At 50.0% G+C, this 8,592-nt stretch overlaps 1 protein-coding gene across 2 annotated transcripts in view; it reads left to right on the top strand.

Moving 5' to 3' along the window:
- Positions 1 to 4,537: 4,537 nt before the first annotated feature.
- Positions 4,538 to 8,592, top strand: part of ACLY (ATP citrate lyase) — a 44,432-nt gene continuing 40,377 nt past the window's right edge. For both annotated transcript variants that reach the window (XM_034755761.1, XM_034755760.1), the window contains exon 1: positions 4,538 to 4,679. The gene's annotated coding sequence lies outside the window, so the exon portion shown is untranslated. The remainder of the gene's footprint in view (positions 4,680 to 8,592) is intronic.

The following is an 8,592-nucleotide window of genomic DNA, read 5'->3' as shown; positions in this document are numbered from 1 at the left end:
CTTCCCTGACCCCCCAGCCCCCCTTCCCTGGTGCCTTGTCCCTGCCCCCTCCAGCTTCTCTTTCTCTGGTGCCTTGTCCCTGCCTGTCCCCTGGTCCCCGACTTCCCTGCCCCTACCCATTCCCTGGTGCCTTGGGCCTGCCAGCTCCCCAGCTCTCCACCCAGCCCCCAATCTGCCCTCATGTGTCCCCACACACACATTCCCTGTACCCTATTGCTTCATAGGTATCCCGTTCCTCCTAGTGCCTTATCTTCTGCCAACCCTCTGCCCTCACTGTCAGCCCCCCATCACCCCTGTCCTCTGCCCCCCCCCCCACATTTCCCTGTACCTCATTCTCCCCCAAAAAACTCCATTCCCTCTTGTGCCTTATCCTCCCACACTCCTCAGAGTCAGGTCTCCACCCTGTGTACCTTGCCCCTAGTACTCCCAGCCCCTCCGCTGCCTTGTCATTGCCCCCCCACCCCGAGTTGTACTCCACCCACCTGAGAACATCACCCCCAGAGCTGTCTGTCCTCTGTGGCCAGGATGCTGTAACTCAAACAACGCTAACTTGGAAGTCCTGGCTCCCAGACCCCCGGCTAACCATTCTGCCTCCCACCCAGAGCCACAGGCTCATCTCCTAATGCCTGCAATGGAAACTGCAGCCTGTTACCTGGGACCCCATATACATAAACGTGTGCACTCGGCCTAGTGCCGCCCGTGTTGTGATCCTGGCCGTTTGGATGTGGGACTGGCCCCCTTTCTAAGAGGGGTCATAATGTCGGTCTGACCTTCTATGGGATTTCTTCAGTGCCCTTCGATCTTGCTCTGCCAAAGAGGGCCATGTAGCACGACCTTCCCAGCCAGACCCTGTGACTGTCAGAGGTCTGTGGGGTTGGCCCTTAGTGAGGCCATGTGCAAACAGAATCCCAAAGGAAGGCTGTGGAGGAGCTGGAAACAATTACCCCGTCTTACCTCGGAAGTGCCTGCCCGGTTTTACAGTTTAGGTAAGACTCCAAATATTGCCTCATCGCTCTGCACAGCCCTTGTTGTTATTTACTGTTTGTTTTGCAGCAGTGTGTATGAGCCGCAGCTAGGGGTCAGGGCCCCACCGTGCTAGACACTGTCCAAATGCATTGAGAGAGTCGTTCCCTGCCCCAGAAAACTTACGATCCAAGAATAAGAGACCAAAGGTGGCTAAAACAGCAGAGCAGCAGAACCCTTGCCCCAATGCATTTGTGACTAGACTCCCAATCCATGCCAGCACAGAGAATGGACAGAGTGCAGCACTTGGGTTATTTTATCACTTGGAGGCCTTGCAGACCAGCTGGGTTTTCAGATGTGAGCTGAAGGAAAGAGGTGCTCGTTGCATTTCTCTTGGGAGGCTGTTTCAGGCTCAAGGGCCATGTGAAAAGTGGCTCAAAGTCAGCAGTGGGTGAAGGAAGTCAGGGGAGTGGGCAGGAAAGATGCTTTAGAGGAGCATAGGTAGGCAGTGATGAGAGCAGAGGTGGAGCTTCTCACTGCTTTGAAGGGGAGGAGAGGAAAAGCCCAGGCCACATTAATATGGGGTCCAGGAAGTTCTAGGAAATCGGGCTAGACATACTCCTGTTGTGTAAGTAAATCTCTTGGGAACCGCTCTAGCCATTGGGTACAGTATGCTGCTTATCTTTGGTCACTGTCACCAGTTTATCCTGAGTCAACTCTGACCTGTTGAGAATGGGAAATCAGTCGTCTTCTGTATGACTTTGGTCAGGTGGCTGGATGTTTCCAAACTCCTTGCTGGAAGCATCCCCTGGAAGAACAGCAGGGAAGCCTGGAGCATGCTCGTCTTGCAGCCAAGTCACAGAAAGAAAGTGATTATGACTCCACACAGTCACTGCTGACACACAGAACTGGTTCTTCTGCCTGGTCGTCCCATGAGGTTCTGAATAAAGCAAAGGTACTGAGGAGGCAGGCCTTTAATCTGATGTCTAGGCGGGACTAGTCAATCTGGGTTGACAATCTTCTGGTGCAGAGATGGCATCTTGACTCTCATACCTCCAGGCAAAGGGAAATGGTGGCTGAGAGAATCTGCGTCTCCCTTGTACTATCAGAACGTTAGTTTTGAGTTTATTTTGGCCCTGGATAAAGCCCTGCTAAGTTTAATGTCTAGCACATTTCTTCCAGCCAGCTGATTCACAGTGGGTGTGGTAGTTGTCTGGCATATTCAGAAAATGGTACTTGGAACCAGTGAGTCCAGCCCGGGTGGGGTTCTGATCCCAACAAATTCATCAAGGGTCTGTAACATTTAACCTCTTCATTTAGGAAAAGTCAAAACCTGAGGCTGGGTTTTGAAAAGGGCTAGAGAATTTCCTGATCAATATTTGCAGTTGTATGTGCTAATCCCATCTCACGCTCCAGTGGGTAAACTGATCTCATGTACAGTGTTGCACAAGCTTCGTGGCATGAGAGACCCCCTTGTCCATTGGTGGAGGGACAGTGGGGTGTGAATACCAGACTAGATAGACCAGGGTCGGCAACCTTTCAGAAGTGGTGTGCCAAGTCTTCATTTATTCACTCTAATTTAAGGTTTCACGTGCCAGTAATACATTTTAACATTTTTAGAAGGTCTCTTTCTATAAGTCTATAATATATAACCAAACTATTGTTGTATGTAAAGTAAATAAGGTTTTTAAAATGTTTAAGAAGCTTCATTTAAAATTAAATTAAAATGCAGAGCCCCCCCAGACCGATGGCCAGGACCCGGGCAGTGTGAGTGCTACAGAAAATCAGCTTGCATGCCGCCTTTGGTACGGGCGCCATAGGTTGCCTACCCCTGAGATAGACCAAGGTTCGGATTCAGGGTCACAAATCCTGGGCTCCTGAGAGGAAAGAGAGAACTCAGGACAGTGGTAACTAATTTCTATTGGCAGCATGTTGACTGGGGGTATAGTAGTAATCTCAAGGAGGGAACATCCTCTTATGTTCAGAGAAGTGGACTGGCATGTTCGTGGCTTTATCACTGACTTGCTGTCCGAACTTGGGCAAGTCACTTCACCCCTCTGAGCCTAGGTTCCTCCAACTATAAGTGAGGATTTAAGTCTCTTTGACCTCAAGAGAGTTAGGAGGATGAGTGTTTATAACACACTGACATCCCAATCCTGCAAGATCATGAAGGCAGACCCCTGTCTGTGTTGATCTCACTGCAGGATCCGGGCCCTAGGTAGCCTCTGATAAGTGGTGCTATAGAAGAGCAAAGTACTAGAACGTTGAAAATAACGTAAGAACATAAGGACATAAATATTTGCTTTAGTCACAGATTGGAAATATCAGCAAAAAAATAATGGACCGTGATTATCTCTGGGAAGCAGAAACGGCCTGGTGGCAGCTATTGGGAGCTTGTGATCTCAAAACGAGACATCTGTTAACTGAGCACAGGATGGGGGGGCAGGACTGCTGGGTACTGTTCCTGACTGATGCATCGTGGGGCTCACTTCTTAGCCTCTCTGCTCCTCAGGTAGGTTTTCCATGTGTAAATGATACACTGACCCACACTGTATCAAGAGCATCTGTAAGTACAAAATATTAACAACCATTATTATTTTATTATTCTGAAAAGGCAGCTGACCACAGTTAAACCACGAGGCCCAGATGATGGGGTTCAGTCCCAAGGTGTTGCTGCAATTAGTGTTTTCCTTCTACTCCTCCAAATAATCATGCTTTACTTGGTGGCAGATTAGCACCGATAGGCTGCATGGGAGAAGCATGTTGAGGGTGGGAGGCCTGGTTGGCCAAGAAGTCGTCCTAGTGCCGTGCCACGCTGGAGAGGACCCCAGAGGATGCATCGGAAGGCAATGCTAGGGTAGGGAGGTGTGGCGGGCTGACCGGCTTGAGGTGAGGGGTGCAGGAAGGGATCGAAACCTATCTAGGGCACCCATCGCCACAGTGAGACCACCCTCGATTACTGTCTCTCCCCCAGGGCCGGGTCAGAGGGTTAATTCATGTGTATAAAGCACTTGAAGCGCCTCAGACGAAAGGCAGCAAGAAGGCCAAAGGAAAGGCCATGTCCTCTGTCATCAGGAGACGCTTGCGACATGCCCCGAAGGATGCCCCGGCAAGGATTTATGCAATGGGAGGGTAGCTGCAGACACAGGCAGGCAGGAGATTGCAACACCCCCAGCCGCGCTCCTTGCCAAGGCGGTGGCGCTTGGGAGCACTGCCTAGCCCGCCTCTCGCCCCCAGGGGCCGGGAGACCCCCGGCTCGGCTCCGGGCTGAGCTGCCGGCCGGTGCACGATGCAGCCCTTGGCTGCCCCCAGTCCCAGGGCGGCCTCCGAGCACCCGGGCCCTGACACGTGGGCCAGGCCATTCAGCGCCCCTGCCCCGGCTCCCGGCCGAGGCGTGTCCCGTCCAACCACGGCCAGCTGCCCAATGGCTGGCTGCGGAGTCAGCGCTTGGCCCGCCCGCCCGCCTCCCCCACGCGCGCTCCTGTGCCCGGCCCGTGGGGGGGGGGAAAGAACTACAACTCCCACAAGCCCCTGCGAGCCACCCCCGGGGAGGCGGCGGGGCCTCGGCTCGCGCCAGGAGCACGTGGGGCGCGCGCGGCCCAATCCCCGCGCGGGGAGCGCCTCGAGCCAGATGGGCCGTGGGGCGGGCGCGGAACAAAAGGCGCCTGCGAGCGGCCGGCGAGCCCAGGCCGGTAACGGAGCCGCGCGTGCACCGGGTAAGTCCGCGGCTCGCAGCCTGTCCGGGGGGCAGATGCGCCCCCCACCCCGTGCAAGGGCCCTTTGCACGACGCAGGGACGCGGGGTGCAATGGGGGGGCCGGCCGGGCGCCCCCTCTTCTCTGCTTCTGGCTTGCACGGGTCACCAGACAGCAAGTGTGAAAAATCGGGACGGGGCGGGGGGGTAATAGGAGCCGATATAAGAAAAAGACTCAAAAATCGGGACTGTGCCTATAAAACCGGGACATCTGGTCACCCTAGCCGGGCGCAGCAGGTCGGGGCTCGTGCCTGGAAGAGGCTGGTTGATCGCTGCTGGAGCCTGACTGGCCAGCGAGTGAGCCGGAGGTGGGAGGAAGCAGGGCTGGCTAGCGCTGGGCCGGGCTCCGGAGGTGACTGTGCAAGGCGGTGTGTCTGGGGCAGTGACACGCACTTCATTGTACACCCTGCTGGCGCTGCTGCGTGTCTGGTTCGGCTCTAGTATGCGCGGCTGACCTGGCCTGACACACCGCTCATGCTCCACTGCCCTGGAACTTGTGTGGTTATTTACACCAGTGCAAAGTCCGTGGGAAACGCCAGCCTGCTGGTTTGGTAGCCGTTCACACTCGCTCTGCACGGGTGTATTTGGCAGCACAAGGTGCAGGGCTGAGAACGAGGGGTTCCCTTGCTAGGGCCGACACAATTTAAAAACCTTGCTACTGTAAGTTTTTGTCATGAAGCTGGACTTCCTTATGGAGGCAAAGTCAGGAATGAGGAATTAACTAAGCAAATAATTCTCCTTTGATATGATTTTTTTTTTTTAAGGTTACAGGTGTGACAAGAATTATGAAAGTCCAGGAGCCACAGACCCAGACTGACAAATTGTCAGCAAACTACTAGATAACCTAGATTAACTTTTCCTTCCTTCACTGGCATGTTCGCATTTCAGTGTCTGCTTTATCATTATGTGCTGCCACTGCCTCACCTGTTGTCTCATATAACAGACCTTTTAAATACCTCTCAACATTTTCCCATTTAACAAGTTTTATTTCTTACTGACTCTGACAGCAATTGACAGTATAAATATTCGGCCATTAGTCACGTAAAGCAGTAATCCATACTAAAGGGAAAACACCCAGATTAGTTTTCAGTAACAGCCTCTGTAAGACATTGTTGTAGCTGCACTGAAGTCTTCAGAAAGCTAAGAGCTGTGCCCAAGACTGGTATTTCTGGAAAATGAGTCTTTGAGCTTAGATCTGCCTTCTCCTCCTAGAAATGCAGAAGAATTTAAAGAGAGTTTAGTTCTTGCCTGATTATCCAGGCCTTGAGATGCTATGTAGAACTTAAATGTTCAGGTCTTCTGGTTTTCTGTCTTATCTGTCAATTGCTTCTTAGCACTCATGCTTTCATGTTGGTTCTTGCAGATTTGGCATGACTTAAGGCAGTTGGCTAGATAAGAATCAAACTCCTGGGTCATGTGCAGTTTGGGTAAAAGAGCAGCACTAATTAATTTAAAATCATGTTATTTGTGGAGTCTCTGGTATTGTGATTCAGATCTTGATGAGAATAAATCAATAAACTTGTAATAGTGGTTTAAATATCTTGGTGTCAGATGTATTGACCTCTAGGCATTGTAGTCATTGCTGTGTGAGATATTTGAGCCCAACAAGTTGCAAGTCTCATCTTCCTTTCCTAAAAAACAAGGAGGAGTCTGGTGGCACCTTAAAGACTATCAGATTTATTTGGGCATTTGCTTTCGTGGGTAAAAACCCTACTTCTTCAGATGCGTGAAGAAGAAGTGGGTTTTTTACCCATGAAAGCTTATGCCCAAATAAATCTGTTAGTCTTTAAGGTGCCACCAGACTCCTCCTTGTTTTTATGGATACAGATTAACACAGCTACCCCTCTGACACTTGGTACTGCCCTCCTTTCTTGTGATCTCTCATTTTTGAGGGGGAGGAAGCAGGAGGTGGTGATGTTATACTGGAGGTATTTACTCTTTACACTGGTCCCAATAGCTCTTCTAGTCTGCTACATATTACAGATGAACTATAAAAGGCCCTGGAAGGAAGATTTCTGTGTGTTGCTAGTATACCCAGGGTTTCTATAACACCTTTGATAACAGGTGAAGATGGGGAATAGTGTGGTCTGAACACAGGGCTGGGAATCAGGAACTCCTGAGTTCTGATTTCAGCTCTGTGACTGTGGGCAAGACACTTCACCTCTCTGGAGGGTTCTGAGATCTTGGCTAAAAAGACATAATAAACATACCACCTTATTATGGATGCTTGTGTTGACTGTGTATTGTCTCCCTTGATTCTTTCTTAAACAATGTCAGCCTCTTAGCTCTTTCCAGAGACCCCAATGACATCTCGAGAATTGGAGAGGGAAAAACAAACACCAGGAGTGTTAAACTCTCCATCTTCACTTTTTGAACTGTCCTTCTTCCACTCCCTTTGATAAGGCCCTGCCTATGCTCTGATCAGAGCTAGGTATGTTGCAACCAGAAGGGAGCTGATGTGGCTTGCCTTGTCACTGTGGGCTGGGATTATTACCTGTTGGTCTTGATGTTAATGAATGACCTGGAAAGGGGGCTGGTCTATAGCACGGTGGTGTAATTCTAAAAACAAACAAAGTCTTAATGAAAATCTCTCGTCTACTAGCATCAGCAGTGTTCAAGTGTGACTGCAGTTCGCTAGCATGGTTCTGAACCAAGTGTGGACAAGACATAAGTAGCCCCTGGTTTGCATCCATGTAACTGAGAGCAGAATGCCATGCACTCGAGTGGGAACTGGACCTGTGACTGGAACAGGGTCCAATATGAGCGGAACTCAGCACAGTGTCTTTCATCTCTCTCATTCCCGTAGCTGCTCTTCCCCTCCCCCTAGTGAGAATACAGGTGTTCATGCTACTAGGACCAGGCACTCAAAATTGAGGAAGGAAGATAAATAGCAAAGAGCCTGTAAAGACTGAAGCAACTGAGATTGAGCCTGAAATTATCATGCATCTATGTCCATATCCACAGCTACTGTGTGCCGATAGCTCCCATGGAAAGCTTTGACCTCAGTGTCTTGTATTTCTAGTGTGTTTTGAAGCAGCACTGGCATGTCACCTTGAAGGAAGCTCCGGTGAACTACTAAGATGAATAAACACTTCGCTCTGTCAAGTGTGACTGGATATTTGATACCCAAGCAGTGAGCTCCATGTCGGCTTGGGGAAACCAGGGTAGTAGTTCAGACATTTTCTGTCATTAAAAGAGGAGCAGATTTGGCCACAATAGCTAAGATTTTGGGCTGCACCCATCCAGAGTCCAGATTTTGTTAGTTGATGGTAAATATCTATAACTGATTTTACAGACAAGATTCATAAACATGGTCCCCAGCAGATCTGGCAAAGCAACTCTCTGGCAGTTGGAGGTTTGACTTCTCACTTCTGAAAAGCAAGGGGCCAGCTGAATGAATGATGAGGACAGCCTGGCATTGCTGACATGAGCTCAGCTGGGAAGGGGAAGATCATTGCTCTCTGCTGATTCAATTATAAAACAAACAATCTGCCATCTGTTGCATTAGAGAGGGAGTTTAAAAGTTCCTCTCTGCTGGTAGCACTAGGTAAACAGGAACTCTGTCCAGGATCTAACAAATACTGTGCTTGGGTGCCCCTTGCTCCTAGGAAAGGCTTTGCCCTGGAGGTGAGAAGGGAAATTGTTCTCCTAAGAAGAACACTTGATTTTTTTTTTTTTTCCCTTCCCCTAAGCTTCAAAAATTGCTGCTCCGTAGATCTGAACTGAGCCTTAGATGAGACACTCCACTCAAATATCATCTTGGTAACTGCTCCTGAAGAGGGTTATCATAAGCTCCTGTTGTTACCAACACCAATTTCACAATTTTCCCAGAAATGGAGGCTGATGCCACGTAGTGACAAATTTTAGTTTAAATAT

This window comes from Trachemys scripta, chromosome 23 (genome assembly GCF_013100865.1).
Source record: "Trachemys scripta elegans isolate TJP31775 chromosome 23, CAS_Tse_1.0, whole genome shotgun sequence".
NCBI classification, from domain to species: domain Eukaryota; kingdom Metazoa; phylum Chordata; order Testudines; family Emydidae; genus Trachemys; species Trachemys scripta.
The sequence above is the reverse complement of the archived record's forward strand: the minus strand, read 5'-3'. Positions and strand labels throughout refer to the sequence as shown.